The sequence below is a fragment of the Cupressus sempervirens genome, chromosome 9 (assembly GCF_028749045.1).
Source record: "Cupressus sempervirens isolate cs-2001-9-10 chromosome 9, ASM2874904v1, whole genome shotgun sequence".
NCBI classification, from domain to species: domain Eukaryota; kingdom Viridiplantae; phylum Streptophyta; class Pinopsida; order Cupressales; family Cupressaceae; genus Cupressus; species Cupressus sempervirens.
Window position 1 is genome coordinate 518,883,967 of NC_143126.1, and position 19,762 is coordinate 518,903,728.

A 19,762-nucleotide genomic window follows, 5' to 3' on the forward strand; every position below is an offset into this window, starting at 1 on the left:
TAGACACCCCCTATTTTGGTGGTAGGCACATTCCACCACTTAAGTTTCACCTATTGTTCATAGTGTTTATCTTCTAGTAGTACAATAACTTCATCTACTAAAAGCATTCACAATGCACTTTTGTAAGACCCCTTGATGGGTGTGTTTTCTTAGGGCATATAAGAAGACTAGTATCCTTTGGGGAGGGAAGATTGATTGTAGGCTACTTGCTGATTGGAAGTTGAAGGAGTAGTTGTGTTTCATTGGTAAAATGAATGAATTTTATCCTATTTTGGCAGGTTTCAATGGGTATTCACATTATTATTATTGATGGTGGGATATTGTTGGCTTGGAAAGGAGGAAGGCTAGGGTTTAACATGATTTTCTTCCACTACCCCACCACTAGTCATGTTCTTATTGTTACTTCTCCACCATGATTTTTTTTTATCAGTGATCTAATCACATGACTTGTGTAACTATGAGGAGTTGCTAGAGAAATATTTCTCATCTTTTGATAGCTTAAGCTTGTCATAATTTATTAAGGTTTCCTCTATTTTAATAGTATTTTCTAAAGTAGTCTTGAATTCTTTGGGCCCTTGAAGTTGTAACCAATAATTCACAGGTTTTGAGAAGTTATTGATTAATATATCTATTTTTTCCTTGTCTAGGATGTCTCAATTATATTTGGTGAAAATGTGTCTCAACCTTTGCAAGAAATTTTTAAACAAATCCCTAGGGAGTTTCTTCTTGTTGCACAAATCAATCATGGTGATTTCCCTTTCAATATTGTAGGAATATTTTGCAATAAAAATTGAGGTCATTTGGTCAAATGAATTGATGTTGGAAGGTAGCTTGGAGAACCATTCCATGGATTTCCCTCCTAAGCTTCTAGGAAGCAAATGCATCAAGTAGGTCGTGTCATGGAAAAATTCCATACATAAAGTATAGAGTTGTCTTAGATGATTTGGAGGATCAAATGTGCCAAAATACTTATATATTTTACTAATTGTACATTATGGGGAAAGGGTGTGAAGATGATACTTTTTTTGAATGGGAGGGGACATACCTTTTCAAGGCTAAATTTAGTGGGTTGGATCTTCCCTCACTTCATTATATTCATTTATAGTTGTAAATCATTGAGTTTTTATGTGATAACTTCCAAGGCTGATTCTTCTTCGTCCCACTTAAGGTTTGTTATGTCAAATTTAGGTGGTAATTTCACACCTTATTTTGCTAATGATAGTAGGTACCATTATTTATGGCATTCTAGTATTTTGTCCATTATGTTGGCAAGCTTAGGATTTTGTTAGAAATCCTCAATTTTATCATCAATACTCTTTTCATCCCTTACATTGGATGAATCCATTTTGTTGAAGGGCTTTAAGTTCTATTTGAACAAGGGTGATTTATTGGTAGTGGTATTTGATGAGCATTCAGGAGGTATAATAGGGTCACTGGTGCTTGGAGATTGTGTGTATTTGATGGTTCCTTTTGCTATCCTAGTGTTTACCTATACATGTGATCTCTTAGGTTCTTTCTATTTTGTAGCCACACCAATTTTATGAAGTGGCATGAGACATTAATGAGGCTCCCTTAGTTATTTTTTATTTTGATGGCATGAGGATTGTCTTTAGACCAAATTTCATTTGAGAAACAAGCTAAGTTTCAAGAGGTGTTTGGAGATGTTGATAATGATAAAATTCAGTCTGTGAAGCCAGGTAGGGTATGAATGTGTGTCTCCATTCATTTCTATCTTGATAGGGTGAATTTGAAGTAGAGATGACTATTGGATAAAAATCTTTATTTTGGGTTCGAACATGACTTGATTTAAAGGTGATAGTCAATATTAGAATCCTTCAATTATGCAAAATATCAACAAAGAAAAAGGGTATTCAAGTCTATTGCTCATTTCTGAATACAACATGTGTAGATAGCCTCTATTTTAAGATTTCCATAAATTGTACTATAGAAAGCTTTATATGCATTATTTCAATGCCTTTATGCATTATTTTGCAAGGTGTTGTTCTGCAAGGTGTATGCATTGTTTAATTCTTCAAATGTGTTATTTTATTAGTCAAATGTTCTATTATAGGAAGCAAATGCATCATAGAAAAAGTTCAAATGTGTTCTTCCAAGTAATGGATGCATTTTTTCAAGGTATATTAGCAGCATTTGTATTTAGTTTAATATTAGTTTGTAGTTGTGTTTTCTTGAAAAGATTGTGATTTGAAGTTTATTAATATGTTTTAAAGAAAACACATCCAAGCATAGTAGTAGTAGAAATGACAATGAAATAAAAACCTACATGTGCCTAGAAAATGAAAGAAATAGCTTCCTAACAAGGCTATCTAGAGCTTGTGACTACATGGTTTTAATGCTTAACCAATAGTGTTTGAATTTACCTCTCTTGTAACAAAGAGCTTCCCATCAACACTAAGGAGGTTTGGTGCAATCCCTTATGGGACTACTAGAGGAAGGATTTGTTTCCAACATGATTGGCTTGCATCTGATTGGGAATGCAAGATGGAAAGTGTTCCCTCTCACTGACCCTACTAAGGAAAATCTTAGGAGGTAGCCTTTCTACGACTGAATAATGTACCTAGTGAAAAGAAAGAAAAGTTAAATTTGGAAGGAAGTTTGGGAGTTTGATCACTCTAAAAGAGTGAGAGCATATTTAGGTACTACTTTGATCTCCAAAACACAATAGAAAAGGTTGTTTATTTATGAGCCCTTAACTATAGAAGACCAAGGGGCTCCTAATTAAGATAAGTGTTCCTCCAATCCTTGCTTGATTATTACTAACCCTCATAGAAAGTTTACATTCTGATCATCTCTGTGAGTTGAGAGCATAGACCTACTTCTAATAAGATCAACGAGATCAAACTTTCAACTTAAACTAGGTTATGAATTTATAAATGCCACAATTTAATTGAAAAAGGTTGAGGTCCACTTATCTGACTTGATACTAGCAAAGACTAGGCACATTCTTTAGGGTCTTCATTCCTATCTCACTATGTATGTGACCTAGGATATCCTGTCAACCTAGAAAAGATCTATAAATAGTCAACAATCATATCTACAAATTATATTTGGTATTTGATAATTTTGATCAGATGTGCTACAGAAACTAGCATTTGCATTACAAAATTAATCAAAAGTGCTATTTAAACATGCAAATGTGCTATAGAATCTGGAAAATGCACTACATAATATTTCAATACATTATATAAAAATTTAGATGCATTACAAAACTCTTCAAATATGTTAAAATACTATGTAGAAGCATTAAAACAATGTTTAGAAGTGTTACAACATCAGAAAAATTGTAGATCTAGTCCTCATAAGCTCAAGAATATCTTTGAAAGTTTGTTGTTCCTATTATGAAACTTCCCAAGCATGGTAAAACCTATAACCAGTCAAATCTACACAAGAAACCAAAGAAAAGTGTTGAATTACAAGAAAAATAGAAGATTAGAAAGAAAACATAAAGAACAAAGAGGCTTTAAGATGAAGCCCTATGGTGGGTGCCAATTTGTACATGGTGGAATCATGTATTCATGAGACCTTAATGTACAATGCAAATTAGAATAACAATGAACTAAACTAGACCCAAGAGATCACTATTAATCTAAGATTCCATGAACATCCCATGTTTTCCTAACTACAACCATTAAGATTTCTCTTAAACAAGCATCTTAGTGACAATTTTAGAAGAGGAGTACGCCATGAATGTAGATCTATAAATGTGTGTGAAAGATCTAAGTGAGAATACATATTAGATGAAGATAATAATACTATAATACTAGAATATGTGCATGTGATGTGGCTAACAATGCTAAATGATACTAGATATGTGCTAAAATGATATCAAAATGATACTAAAATACTACTAACATGACATGAATTAACCATAATAATAATGCTAAATCAATGACAATTATAAATGTATTTATAGTGTAGATGCATCAAACTTGAGTCCTTTTGCTCTTGAATCTTCATCCTATTTGTAGGATTTTAGAAGGGGGTTATGGTAAGGATTAGGATTTTACTTTTTATTAGAGGGTCATGGCGAAACTAAAAATATCTCATAAGGTACCAAGAGGAAAAGTCCAATGAACGTGGTTTGTGAGGATAAATGAGGATTTTTCAATTCTTTTAATTGTTAAAAGGAGGATTTTCACTTTTGAGAGGATAAATGGATTTTGTTAATTTATTAAATGTTCAATTTATTCTCAACTTTTTTCTTTTCCTTCTTCCTTTTTTTTAATTTCATTATATGATCTATGAATTTTTTTTCCTCTTTTTAAAGTCATTTATGTCCTCTTTTATTTAATATTTGATTTGATTGATTAATGACTTGATGTTACCATTGATTTGAAAGCCTATTGTTTGCCTTTGTTATCTAATTTTTGGATTTATTTTTCATTGTTTGATTGAAATTGTTGTTGTTTTACATCTTGCCAAATTTAGGGTGTTGACACTAACAACTCTAGAAAGCTTGCAAAATATAGGTTCTAGATTTATAGTTATTTTCACTCCAAACCCACCAATCACCACATAAAAGAAATGTGTGGAGGTTTGGGTTTAATGATGACATGCTCAAGCCCTAGGTTAAAGAATCAATCATAAATGAGAAATATAAATGTAAATATAAAGGACTTTAAAGATCAAGATAAATGTTAGGATTCACCTCATCAGTGTTTGTGTAATGTGTATGTAATGTAGATCTTGAATTAGGGATGTAGGGCATCTCAACACTTTAGAATAGATCTATCATAACTCTGTCATGGTGTCATGGATATGGATATGAATCAACAAAGAGGAAGAATGTTTCAATGGGAATCTCCTCCCTTGATGGTCAAAAATATGCTAGACATTGAAGAGGAAATTCTCACAAAGGATTTTCCAATGCTAGATAAAATCTACTTGCTTGAATGCTTGAATACTTGAACTCCTTGAATGAAAAAGGCTAAAAATATTCACTAGAGAAGAAAGCTTATAAATGAGTTTTTGAATGGGAAAAAAATAGAGGCCAATTGGGTAATGGTCACAAAATAATTACACCCCCAATGACTTTTTGGCCAAGAGATCCTAAACTATTGAGGACTAGGATGGTCTGGGTTAACCTAGTCCAAATTAGGTTGACCTAGGTTGATCTAGTCTAGGAGGATAGGTCTTGGATACCAAAAGGAGCAAGGGAAACTACTAGAGAGATAAGGTTGAAAGATAGAAGAGAGAAGAGGAAAAGAGAGTGAGCATGATCAAATCCATGGTCTCAGAAGGGAATCATGAAGAAAATGGAGCTTAACGATGTTAGAAGGAAAGCGTTTCCATTTAAAGATGATACATTAAGCCCCCACTTTAATGGGAGTACAAGTTTCCTTAAACTCATGGTTATGTAGATTAAGAGAAAAAGAATAAGTCTTGTTATAATGAAAAAGGAAAGAATTCATCAAGCCCCTAATAGACTTGATTCTTATTGTGCATCTAGAGTCAAAATAAAGAGAGACAAGCACTACAAAACAAAGGAGTGTAGTTGTTTGCCCAATAAGGTTTGTGTGCCTTATTGTGAACCATAGATGGAAAAAGAACAAGAGAAGAGCTAGGGGAAAAGTCTTTATAAGAGGGGATGGTATTTAATAGTCTAGAAAATTTGTATGGCATGCTAGTTAACAAATTTGAGATGAATCAAATGGTCTAGCAAGTGTGTGTGGAATGTTAGTCATACCATCAAGGGATTCAACTTAAAGGGAACTTCATGTCCCAAAGAGAAGAATTGAAAGGATATTCAAACATAAGGATGTAAGTGTCCCAATAGGAGTAAGAATGGGCTTTCCATATTATAAGTAGTGAAAAGAATGGTCAAAAACAAGGATCTAGCCTCCCAAACTATTAGAGTTTCAAGAGAGATCCAAAAAGAGACCAAGACCCCAAGAGCTATCGAGAGTTCCAAGAAGCTAAAAAGAAAAAATGTAGAAAGAATGAGAATGAAATGCATGAAATAATAATATATAGATTTGGATATACCCTATAAATAATATGGAAAACTAAGGATAAAGTGCTCCAAGCTATACATAGAATCTATATTTGTATTCCATGGAAAAAGAATGAGTAGAGTGTATACCGTCATGTTAAGGCAATTATAAAAACCTTAATGGGAGAAATAAAGATAATGAAAGCATATGTTTATCTACAAACTAAAATTTCCACTAGGAGATGACCCCAAGATGAGAAATGTAGAATGGAAAATGAGAAGATAAAAAGATAAGGCACAAAAGATATCTAGTAACTCAGGGGTCAGTTAGATCATATCATAACATGTAATATTATGTCAAGTATGATAATATCATCATTCCCTAAAGGAAGAAGAAATATAATTTGATGGAGGAAAAGACACCAAAGGGATTTGAAGAAGAGTCTATTTGGGTCAATAACATAGAGATCAATAAGAATCAGTGCTACCATATCATAAGCAACCAAGAAGACTAAACAAGACCACTAGAACAAACAAAAACACATGCACAACATAACATAGAATGAAATATAAAAGAAGACAGATAAAAATAGAAGAATGTAGAAAATAGAGTGATCACTTTATCCCCTTGTGCTCAACAAAGAAACAAGGATCATCTAAAGAAATCAAATAGAAAAATGGAAAATAGAAGAACAACATGGAAGAAACACGACCTAAGAACCCTAAAAACTACCATCATGGATGAAGTTCATGTCAAGTGTTTTTTGTGACCCCTATCTTAGTGCAAAATACTCGGAGAAGGATGATGACTCATGAGAGGAATCATATCCATAATAATAGGAATCACAACAAGTTCTAAGAAAAGGACTTTGAGAGTCACTATGCTCATTACTAGAAGTGATTGTAAGTTACGTAGAAAACATGTTATGTAAAGCATTATTTGTGATAATTAAATCATCATAACTAGTATCATCTAAAGTATCTTCCATATTTACGTTACCAAAATCTAAAATAAAAACAAAAGTATCATGTTTATCCAAATGGATAGTGTTGCCTTGTTGAACCTCCTCCAAAGATGTGTGTAGGGTGTGATCAAAGGAAGGTAACTTGGTTATGGTGCAGATGCAGAGATTGAGCTTGAGCCTTGGCTCTTGTTTGACAAAATTTTTGATTATAGATAGTTTTATGAGGGATAGAAAAAGGATTAGGATACTCTACCATAGATTCCAAAGAAGGAACATCAATGAGTTGAGATGCAATAGTAGAAGGAATAGATATAGAAGATGAAATTGGTATAGAAGTAGAAGGTGTATATGAAGTAGGAAAGATAGACACGGGTGAACAACCCTTAGGAAGACTAGGCTCCATAATCTTATCTACTCAATGTCATTGATACTTTCTATAAAGATGATTAGGACAAGATGGCCAATAAAAGTTAATCTTAGCACAATCTCTAAGGCATCGATGTTTATAAAGAGAATGATTAATAGTAATAATGAATCCATCATGAAGAACTATAAGCCATTTATTGTTGAGAAAAGATTGACACAAGTTTGAGACTTTGTTACAATCATTATTTTTCCACTAATGTCAAACTTGCTACATACTGGTAAGACAATTGCTCAGTTGATTTGAGAACTATCATTTGTTTGACTAATGAAGAGGATTTGATCAAATGTGATAACATGAGCACCTAGGGTAAAAGTTGAGTTATGGTATGTAAAAGGAGTAAAAAGTTCACTTAAGATAGTGATGATATAGTGTATTATTTATCAACTTAAGGCTGCAAAGGATAGATACACTAAGTAAGTATAGAAGCACAAGGAAGAAGAATTGTGTCTACTAAGCTTGACCAAATGAATAGTTGGTGCCGAGCAATATTAGTGAAAGCTGAGTAGAAAATTTGTTAGAACCAAGAAAAGTGAAGATTTAAGGTATGATGAGTGAACATAGTATAAGCTTAGTAAAGTTTGGTTGATGTCGAGCCTTAGTAAACCTTAATATGTTCCTAGTAAACTATTAGTGGATGTCAAGAAACACAGTGTGTGTCGAGCATCAAAGGTTTGTTAACGTCAAGTGAAAAAATTATGAGTTTGATTGTGAATTTGATGAATCTGAGCTGACAAGGTTGATTTCTTGGATTGCGTGAACCATGTGGAAGATAAGCTTGATGAGCTGGTAACACATAAATTAAGGTAAACCATTTTGAGGTGAATTCAAGGATGATTGAGAAGGAAGTTTCTAGAGGGAGGAAAATAGAAAAGTGGGAAGATTCAATGAATCTAACCTAAATCTAAACTGGACAATTATGACTATGTGAAAAAAAAATCTAAATTCTCTTTATAAGGGGGTACAAGGCATGAAGCAATAGTTGGCATGTGCAATAACCTAGGGAAGAAAAGAAGTATAGGGTATTGCTTCATATGGAGGCCGAACTATAGAGTTTACAATTGGCATGGAAAGCAAGAAGACTTAAGGGGATGAATGCTTGAAGGGTGAAAAAGCTATACAAGCTAAAGTGAATGAAGCCAAGTAGAATGGAGGACTAAAATAGAGATCTATAATCTACAAGTGAGTTGTAATTTGTTATCAGATCAAGCCCTACTATTACTCTTTAATCATTGTATCAGTTCAGGATAAATCTTTTGGATTAATGTTGACCTAAAAGTCATTTGTAAATCCTTTAATTGCATGAAATTATAATGAAATGGTATAAAGTCCTCTAAAAAGGCTCACTCCTAACAGGGTGATTGAAATGCTTTAACCAAGTCACATTTAACAATGTGTATTGTAACATTTAAGAGGGTTGGCCTTTCATAGGGAATCACTTTAGAAGAGTGAGAACTAGTATCATATTATTAGTGGTTTTTCCCAAATTGGATTTCTACATAAAATCCTTATGTCATATGTGTGAATGATTTTGTTATATTTCATGTTTACATTTCTACAAACTAATTTTGACCTAGGAAAGTAACGCACAAGTTTAAGTTTTGCATGCTATGATGGATGCATGCAAGATATATGATAAGGAGATATATGTATGAATTTTTTTAAGAACTAAAATTTTTAATTGTGATTTTTGGACCTTGGATAACTGATTCACCCCTCCTCTCATTTATTCTAAACTATTCCAACAATTCATATCAAAGCATTGGTTGCTTGTGAGAGATAGTTTCAAGGTATTATAAGTCAATGAACAAAATGCCTAAGAGAGAGGTACCCAATCTAAATAAGGAGAACTTTCCTACATGGAAAATCTTGATGAAGCTACACATAGGAGAATTTGGTAATCATGCACAAACTACTATTACTATTGAATGTGTTGACCCTATTGGAGCCCTCACTGCTAAAGATTTGAAAAAGAAGAAAGAGCAAAATCTCACAATGCTAGAGATTGCATTTTCCTTAAGTTACTCAAAGTTTTATGACATCAAGAGTTTTGACACTACAAAGAAGATGTGGGATGTACATCAAACCATCTATGGGGGAGACAAAAATGTTTTGAGAGCCAAATATGAAAGTGTTAGAGGTAAGTTCGATGATATGAGAATGGAAGAAGGTGATAAGATTGTTCAATATTTCTTTAGAATAAAAGATGTTGTTAATTCTATTAAAGGAGCTAATGGTAATATTGATGATGATACTATATTGAGGACACTTCTTGGACCATCCATGCAATTAGAGTTTCTTCCATATAAGAACTAAGATGTATACTTGGCACTAATCTAACCCTTGAAGGATTGGTAGGTAGGCTTAATGCCTTTGTACTCTCTAATTTTAATAACTTCAAATATGAGAATGTTGAATCTACTTGTAAAGATGTCACTAGAAGAACCTAATGAAAAGAAAAAGAAAAAGAAAAAACATGTTTTTAGTGACAATGACACAGATGAGGAAGATGTAGAACAACTTGAAGCATTGATGGCTAGGAGATTTCACAGAGGAAAAAGAAAATACAAAGGTAAGATGCCTATCATATGTTTCAATTGTAATGAAGTTGATCATATTTTTGGCAGATGTCCAGAGAAGAAGAACAATAAAAGTGGAGACAAATTCAGAAGCAAAAGAGATGAGAACAAAAAATACTACAAGGATAAAGAAAAGAAATCATGCCACATTATTGAAGAGGAATCCAATGAAGAATCTAATGATCACAAGGATGAAGTTTTCTATGTTGCAATGAAGGATGAATCTGATGAAGATGAGATGGTTGTGCTTGAATCTTATGCGAATAAGAGCGACATATGGATTATCGATAGTGGTTGTTCCAATCACATGATTGAAGATAAAAGTAAGTTTAATTCCCTTGTGTATTATGATGTAAATAGGGTTAGATTTGGGAATGATGCACAATGTATCATCAAAGGAAAAGGATCAATTAGGTTGATAGATAAGATCATTTTTTATAATACTTATTATGTAGAAGGATTCAATTATAATTTGCTAAGTGTATCATTACTGAATAGTGTTGGCTATAAGGTTGAATTTTGAAATAGAAATACCAAGATTTATGAGGCCAATGAAGCTCTATCTAGAAATGGTGATCAAACTAGAGGTAATCTTTTCAACCTTGACATGAATGATTGTACTTGTCTAGTTGTATGATTTGATGATGTGTGGCTATGGAACAAAAGACTATGTCATGTAAATTTTGATAATTTGGTTAGTATCAGTAAGATGAAGAGAGTTAGAGGTTTTACAAAAGTAAAGAAACTTGATAATGCAATATATGTTAAAATGTCAATTAGGGAAGATGACTAAATCAAGTTTCCAAAGAAAAATTCACTCTTCACAAGCAATTCTTGAATTAGTTCATATTGATTTATGTGGACCAATTAATGTGCAAAGCTATAAAGGTGATATGTAAATTGTCCTATTTGTTGATGATTATTATAAGATGATGATAATTAATTTTTTAAAGAAAAAATTTGATGCACTTCAAATGTTAAAGTGATACTTGGCTAAAGTGGAAAAAGAAACTGTCAAGTGCTTGAAATGTCTGAGATCTAAAAGAGGTGGAGAATTTACATCAAATTTTTTTGAGATGTTCTACAATGATAGAGGAATCAAAAGACAAACTTCTGCACCTAGAACCCCTCTACAAAATGGGATATCTAAAAGGAGAAATAGATCTATGATGAACTATGCTAGAACACTTAAGATGGAGAAGAATGTTGCTTTGAAATACTTGAGAGAAGTTGTAAGTACAAATGTTTATACCCTAAACCGTGTACAAGTCAAGAAAGGTAATCATTCAACACCTTTTGAATTATGGTATGGATACTCACCCAATGTAAAATATTTTAAGGTATTTGGAAGCAAGTTGTATATTCTTAAGGATAATAGGAATGGAAAATTTGATGCTAAAAGTGAAGAAGGTATATTGCTAAGCTACTCCACAAGGAGAAAAGCTTATAAATATTTAATTACTAACAGTTAAAAAGTTGTGAAAAGTGCAAATGTGAAGTTTGATCAATATATAGAGGTATATGAGGGTGAGCATGCAAAAAAACCTAAATATTACAAAAAAAATTTGTACTTTATTGATGATATAATGGATAATGATGTTGTGAATCAAGTTTCCAATCAACAACTACAAGTTTTAGTGACTGTTGAGTTACATACAATGAATGTCGAGCTGCATTCAAGAACTGAGTTACAGTCAGAAGCTGAGTTACAAAATAAAGTTGAGATACATTTTGATAATGATATCAGTACACATGAAAGAGTTTTTGAATTACCTAATAGAGAAGCACACAATGATTCTAAACTTGAAAAACCTATTGAAGAAAGTAGAGTAGAACCAAGATTTTTATAGTATGTCAAGAAGCATCACCCTACTACAAAATCATTGGAGATAAATAGGTTAGACCTATGACAAGAAAAAATTTGAGAAGTGCTACATTTCCTTTGGTCATGCATGAACCTAAATCAGTTAAGGATGCATTGGAGAATTATGACTGGAGTAAAGCCATGAGAGAAGAGATTGAGTAAATTGAGAAGAAAAAAACTTGAACACTTGTACCCAGACTAGAAAACAAGAATGCTATAGGAACCAAATGGGTGTATAGAAAAAAGTTAGATGAAAATGGAGTGGTCACAAGAAATAAAGCAAGACTAGTTTGCAAGGGGTATACTAAAGAAGACAGAATAGACTATGGAGAAACATTTGCCCCTGTTGATAAGCTAGAAGAAGTAAGAACTCTGCTTGCTTACTCTACATACAAGGGATTCAAAGTCTACCAATTGGATGTGAAATCTACATTTCTAAATGATATATTAGAGGAAGAGGTTTACATTGAATAACCTAAAGGATTTATTGATGCTAACAACAAGAACATGGTATGTATACTACACAAAGCTCTATATGGTTTAAATCATGTATCAAGAGCATGGTATGAGAGACTTCATACTTATCTTGTGAAGATTGGTTTTGAGAGAACTGATGACAATAATATTTTGTACTTGAAGACTGAAGGTGGTAAAGGTATTTTACCAACTAAATTTTTTGTTGACAATATCATATTTGAAGGACAAAAATGTACTTTGTGAGATGTTGGTTGATCAAATGAAGCAAGAATATGATATTTCCACATTTGGAGAAATTAAATTTTTTGTTGTCTTGAAACTGTATCAAATGCAATATGGTTTTTACATCACTCAATCTAAGTATGTGAAGGAAATATTGAAATCTTTTGGATTGGAAGATTCAAAGCATGTTAGAACACCTATGGTGATGGGACATAAACTATTGAAGAATCATGATTCTACTGATGTGAATCAAAATTACAATATGTAGTTCATAGTAGACCTTACATTGCATTAGCTATTGGGATTATTGCAAGATTCTCTTCAAATCCTAAGGAGAATGATTTGATTGATGTTAAGAGAATTATGAGATATATGAAAGGAACAGTGGACTTTGGTCTATAATACAAGAAAAATGAGAAATTTTAATTAAGAGCCTATATAGATCCTTATTGGGCTAGAAATGTTGATGATAGAAAAAGTACAAGTGGTGGAGAATTTTTCTCAGGGAAGAGACTAGATACTTGAACTAGTAAGAAACAAAATTGCATATCTCAATCTACAATTGAAGCTGAATATGTTGTTGTTGGAGTCAATTATACCAATATTATATGGATCAAATAGCTACTCAAAGAAATGAAGGAAGAAATTAATGAACCTATTATATTGAACTGTGATAATGCCAGTGAAATAAACATATCCAAGAACACTATGATGCATAGAAAAATTAAACATATAGCTATCAAGTATCATTACTTGAGAGAGTTGGTTCAAGATAAAGAAGTAAAGATGGAATATGTGAATAGCAATTAATAGATAGTTGTGTAAGTGCACAAAGTTATGGTGCCAAAAGGGGGTATAAGTGGCCAATTTATTTTAGAAATCAGTAATTTCTGAACTTTGACAAGAATTTGAAAATAGTTATGCTCAAAATTTTAAAATATGACAAAAACAAAAGTAGTAGTCCTTTGAATCTACTTTCTAAACTACTATTTCTTTATAAAATGGGTTAGTTTTAGGCCCTTCAAAAAGGGGACCACATAATGTGGTACTACATTTCAAAAATAATATAACGTAGTGCAAAGTGTGGCCTCCATAAAATATTAAATTTTTTTTTTTTGAAATTCTTTAATCACTCTAGTCAAAAGTTACCTAGCACCATTTAGTTTATCCCATATTTTTTGGCCAAATTTATAAATTGTATTTTATTTTTAATGAATTTTATAAGGGGACACATCTCAAAAATGTGAAATATTTATATGTTCCTCCAAGAAATTATTGAAAACTAATCAAAAATAAAAACTTTCTTTTTTCAAAGTGTGTATAATGGAGTCTAGTTTCTAAAAAATCTAACTTGTTTCAAAATTTTATGAATGAGCTAAAATCTATAGCCCAATTAGCACATGTTGGTTTTTGAGAGAAAATGGACATACATTCCAAAAAAATTATAGTTTAAAGGGTTGAAATAGTATGAATTTAAAATAAATTATATGATTATATAGCTAACATAGAGATCTACAATATCATGTAACCTAATTTTATTGACGCTCAACCACAAGGAAACTTGAAGGAGAGCACAAAAGAAAAATCAAGAATTTTTTGTATGCTTGTAGTAAAACACATCTCAGACTAGTTTAGAGCCTCCAAACCTTTGGGTTGGATCCCCATGGAAAATCCAAGCCTTAGGTTTGTGGTATCCAATGCTTTATATAGTGCATGTGTGCAATAGCGCATATGCACTATAGTACGTAAATGTTATTTAAAGGTTTTTTAAATTTAAAGCTTAAATAGTGCATACACACTATAGCATGTAGATACTTTTTAATCCTTGTATTTAAAAGAGAGGATAGATAGGGAGAGAGGGAAGGACAAATGTAGAGAGGGAGAGAGGGTAGAGAGTGTGAGGTACTAGATGATGGGGAGAGAGTAGAGGATAGGATGCAGAGTGAGAGAGAGGGTGGAGAGAGATGGATAGAGAGCAAAGGGAATGGAGAAAGAGCACTAGATAGGATGGAGAGAGAGAGGGATTAAAGTTGAGTGGAGAGTAAGATAGAGTAGGGAATGAAGAGGGAGAAAGGGAGGAGGATGAGATAAATAGAGATAGAGATCAAAGAGAGTAGGGGAGGGGGAGAGAGAGAGAGAGAGAGAGAGAGAGAGAGAGAGAGTAGGGGGAGGGAGGGAGGAATAGAGGGAGAGATAGAGGGAGGGAGAGGGAGAGAGAGAAAGTAGGGGATAGGGGGGGAGGGAGGAAGAGAGAGAGAGAGAGTAGGGGGAGGTAGGGAGGAATAGAGGGAGAGAGAGGGAGGGAGAGGGAGAGAGAGAAAGTTGGGGATAGGGGAGGGAGGGAGAGAGAGAGAGAGAGAGAGAGAGAGAGAGAGAGAGAGAGAGAGAGAGATTGGTAGGGAGTAGGGGATAAGGGTTCAAAGAGTACATGGGATGGGATGAATAGAAATAGAGAGAGGGACACAAAGTAGGGTATGGGAGAGGATGGGAGAGAGAGGGAGGGAAGAAAGCAAGGAGAGAGAGGGAGAGGGAGAGAGAGAAGGGGAGAGAGGGAGGGAGGGAGGAATAGAGGGAGCAAGAGAGGAAGAGAGATGGAGACAGAGAAAGTAGGGGATAGGAGAGAGAGAGAGAGAGAGAGAGAGAGAGAGAGAGAGAAATTGATAGGGAATAGGGAATAGGGGATGGGGGTTTGAAGAGTACAAGGGATGAGATGCATAGAAAGAGAGAGAGGGATGCCAACTAGGGGATGAGAGGGGAGAGAGATGGGGGGAAGGATTGGGTAGGGAGAGAGGGATGGAGAAATGAAGAGAGGGAGGGAAGGAGGGAGGGAGAGGGACGGAGGGATGGAGGGAGCGAGAGAGAGAATAGGGGATGAGGGTTCATAGAGTACATGGGATAGGATACATAGAAAGATAGAGAGGGACACGGTGTAGGGGATGGGAGAGGGTGTGTGTGTGTGTGTGTGTGTGTGTGTGTGTGTGTGAGAGAGAGAGAGAGAGAGAGAGAGAGAAGATGGGGGTAGGGAAAGAATAAGGGAGGGAGGGAGGGAGAGAGAGAGAGAGGGGAGGTAGGGAGAGAGGGAGGAGGGGGTAGGGAAAGGAGGGAGGGAAGGAGGGAGGGAGAGAGAGAGAGAGGGGGGGGGGAGAGAGGGAGGGAGGGAGAGGGGGAGAGAGAGAAGCGAGGAATGGGTAGGTAGAGAGGGATGGAGAAATGGAGAGAGAGAGAGAGTAGGGGGTGGGGGTTCAAACAGTACATGGGATAGGATACATAGAAATAGAGAATGCGATATAGAGTAGTGGATGGGAGAAGGTGGAAGAGAGAGAGGGAGAGGGAGAGTAGGGAATGAAAGAGAGATCAAGAATGGGATAGGAGGGAGGGAGGGAGAGAGAGGGAGTGGGGAGGGGGGATGGTGTAGGGAGAGAGGAAGGGAGGGAGGGAGAGGGAGAGAGAGAGAGGGAGAGAGAGGAATAGGAGAGAGGGAGAGATTGATAGGGAGTAGGAGACAGGGGTTCAAAGAATACATTAGATGGGATGGATAGAAAGGGAGAAAGGCACACAAAGAAGGGGATGGGAGGGGGGGGAGAGAGAGTAGGGAATGTTAGAGATAGAAGATAGAGAGGGGGAGGGAAGGGGGAGGGAGGGAGGGAGGGAGGGAGGGAGAGAGAGAGAGAGAGAGAGAGAGAGAGGGGGGGGGGGGGATGGGATAGGGAGAGAGGGATGAAGAGAGAAAGAGGGAGGGATGGAGAGTGGGAGAGAGAGGGAGGAGGAATGGGTAGGGAGAGAGGGATGGAGAAATGGAGATAGAGGGGAGGAGAGAGGGACATAGAGAGTAGGGGATGCGGGTTCAAAGAGTACATGGGATAGGATACATAGAAAGAGAGAGTAGGACATAGAGTAGGGGATGGGAGAGGGTGGAAGAGAGAGGATGGGAGAGAGAGGGGGGAGGATGAGAGAGATTAGGGAATGTGAGAGAGAGAGAGGGAGAGAGAGAGGGAGGGAGGGAGGGAGGGAGGGAGAGAGAGAGAGAGAGAGAGAGAGAGAGAGAGAGAGAGAGAGAGAGAGAGAGAGAGAGAGAGAGTATGGGATGGGGTTCAAAGAATACATTGGATGGGATGGATATAAAGAGAGAAATGGACACATAGTAGGGGATGGAAGAGGGGGGAAGAGAGAGAGAGAGAGAGAGAGAGAGAGAGAGAGAGAGAGAGAGAGAGAGAGAGAGAGGAGGGAGAGGGAGAGAGAGTGAGAAGGGGACAGGAGAGAAAGAGAGGGACAAAATGATAGGGAGAAGGGGATGGAGGTTCAAAGAGTACATTGGATATGATCCATAGAGATAGAGGGTATGGGATGGGGGAAAGGGTATGAGATAATATGTAGAGAGAGATAGAGAGAGAGGATGGGTTAGGGAGAGAGGGAGAGAGAGGGGGGGGGAGGGATATTGAGGGAGGAAGGAAGAGAGAGGGAGACGAGGAGGGAGAGTGAGAGTGAGTGAGAAGGGGGTATGAGAGAGAGGAGGAGAGATTGATAGGAAGTAATGGATGGGGGTTCATAGAGTACATTAGATGGGATCCATAGAAAGAGAGAGAGACACACATAGAGTAGGGGATGGTAGTGAGAGAGTGAGAGAGAGAGAGAGAGAGAGTACAGGATGGGGGAAAGAATATGGGATAAGATGCAAAGAGAGAGTATAAGATGGGGGAAAGAGTATGAGATAAGATGCAAAAGGAGAGAGAGAGGATGGAGTAGAAAGAGAGGAAGGGAGAGAGAGGGGGGAGAGAGAGGGAGAGAGTAGGTGTTTCCTTTTTTATGTGATTTATAATAGCTTGGACAAGCTATAGTTCACACACACTATGGAGAATCTCATAGTGCATACACACTATAGCATGCACACACTATGGCCTAGGCTCCACAAGGCTAAGCCCAAGCCATAGCATGTACGTGTTATAGTTTGTGTATGCTATTGGATATTTTGAAAAAGGAAAAAGGGTAGATCATATTTTTGTCACCACGCTTGCCCAAGCTCTAATATATTCACAAAATCTTTACCTAAGGATGCACATGAGTATCTAAGAGGTAAACTAGTGGTGATACCCTAATCCAAAGTTCTTTAAGAAGCATGAAAAGTAACCTGCATCAACTGAGATGAACGGCATATGTTACACATTGATGCAGTGGATTTTTCTTTAGGAGCTGCCTAAAGTAATGAAAAAGAAAGAATAGAAGATCAATCACAAGTTAGGTGAAAGAGGGAGAATCTAAAATGTTAAACATCTACATGTTGACATGACAAGTCCTTGGCATTGTTTTCAAAGAGGGAGAAATATTTTAAAGGGAGAGATATGAAATACCAACTCAAAGGGAGATATACTCTTGAAGGAGAAAATAGTATAGAAAGGGAGATAGATACCTAAATATCATAAAGAGGGAGTAATCAAAGAAAGTCATAAAGTGAGAAAGAGAAGCCCTATAAGATAAAACATTGAGGAGTTATAAAGGGAGTCCTAAGTAAGAGTAAAATTAAATTATATGTTGATCAAAAAAAATTTTTGTAGTCTATATAGAACATGGAAGCTATTGATAGAGGGAGAGATTTTAATACAAGGTATTATTTTCTTTTTGGTATTATTGATGGTATTGGTTTTCCATCAATACCAAAGAGGAAGATTGTTGAGAAAAGATTGACACAAGTATGAGATTGTGTTACAAATATTATTTTGCCACTAATGTCAAACCTACTACCTTGTGGTAAGATAATTACTTAGTTGATTTGAGTACTTTCATTTATTTGACTGATGAAGAGGATTTGATCAAATGTGATAACAAGAGCACCTAGAGGAAAGGATGAGTTATGGTATGTAAAAGGAGTACAAAGATTAGTTAAGACAGTGATGATATAGTGTATTATTTATCTACTTAAAGATGTAAAGGAAAGATACACTGAGTAAGTCTAGAAGAACAAGGAATCTAAGAATTATGTATGCTAAGCTTGACCAAATACACAGTTGGTGTCGAGCAATGTTAGTGCAAGCCAAGCAGAAAATCAATTGGAGTTGAGCAAAGTGAAGATTCGGTGTATGCCGAGTGAACATAGTGTAAGCCAAGTAAAGTTTAGTTGATGTTGAGCATTAGTAAACTTTAGTATGTGTCGAGTGAACTGTTAGTGAATGCCGAGAAACATAGTGTATGCCCAACATCAAAGGTTTGTTAATGTTGAGTGACAACATTATGACTTAGATTGTGAATTTCATGAATCTGAGCTAACAAAGTTGATTTCTTGGATTGTGTTAACCATGTGGAAGATAAGCTTGATGAGCTAGTGGCACAAAATTCAAGGTAAACCATTTTGAAGTGAATTCAAGGAGGATTGGAAAGGAATTTTTGAGAGGGATAAAAATGAAAAAGTGGAAAGATTCAATGAATATGACATAGCCCTAGAATGGATGATTGTGATTAAGTGGCAAAAGATATAAATTCTCTGTATAAGGGGATACAAGGCACGAAGCAATAGTTGGAATGTGCAAGAACCCAAGGAAGACAAGGAGTCTACGATATTGCTTTATATGAAGGCCACGCTATAGAGTCTACAATTTGCATGCAAAGAAAGAAGACTTAAGGGGATGAATGCTTGAAGGGTGAACAAACTATCAAAGCTAAAGTGAATGAAGCCAACCAGAATGGAGGACTGAAATAGAAATCTATAATATACAAGTGAGTTCTAATTTGTTATCACATCAAGCCTTACTATTACTCTTTAATTATTGTATCAGTTTAGGGTAAATCTTTTGGATTGAAGTTGACCTAACAGTCATTTCTAAATCCTTTAACTAGGTTACATTCTAATGGAATGGTCTAAAGTCCTCTAACAAGGCTCACTTATAATAGGGTGATTGAAACCCTTTAACCAAGTCACATTTAACAGCGTGTATTGTAATCTTTAATAGGTTTGGCCTTTTATAGGACATCACTTCAGAAGAGTGACAATTAGTAACATGTTACTGGTGGCTTTTCCCAAATTGGGTTTCCACATAAAATCTTTGTGTCATATGTGTGATTGATTTTGTTATGTTTCATGTTTACATTTCTACAAAGTGATTTTGATGAAGGACAATAACTTGCAAGTTTACTCTTTGAATGTTATGATAGATGCATGCAAGATACATGATAAGGAGATATATATATATATATATATATATATATATATATATATATATATATATATATATATATATATATATATATATATATATATATATATATATATATATATATATATATATATAT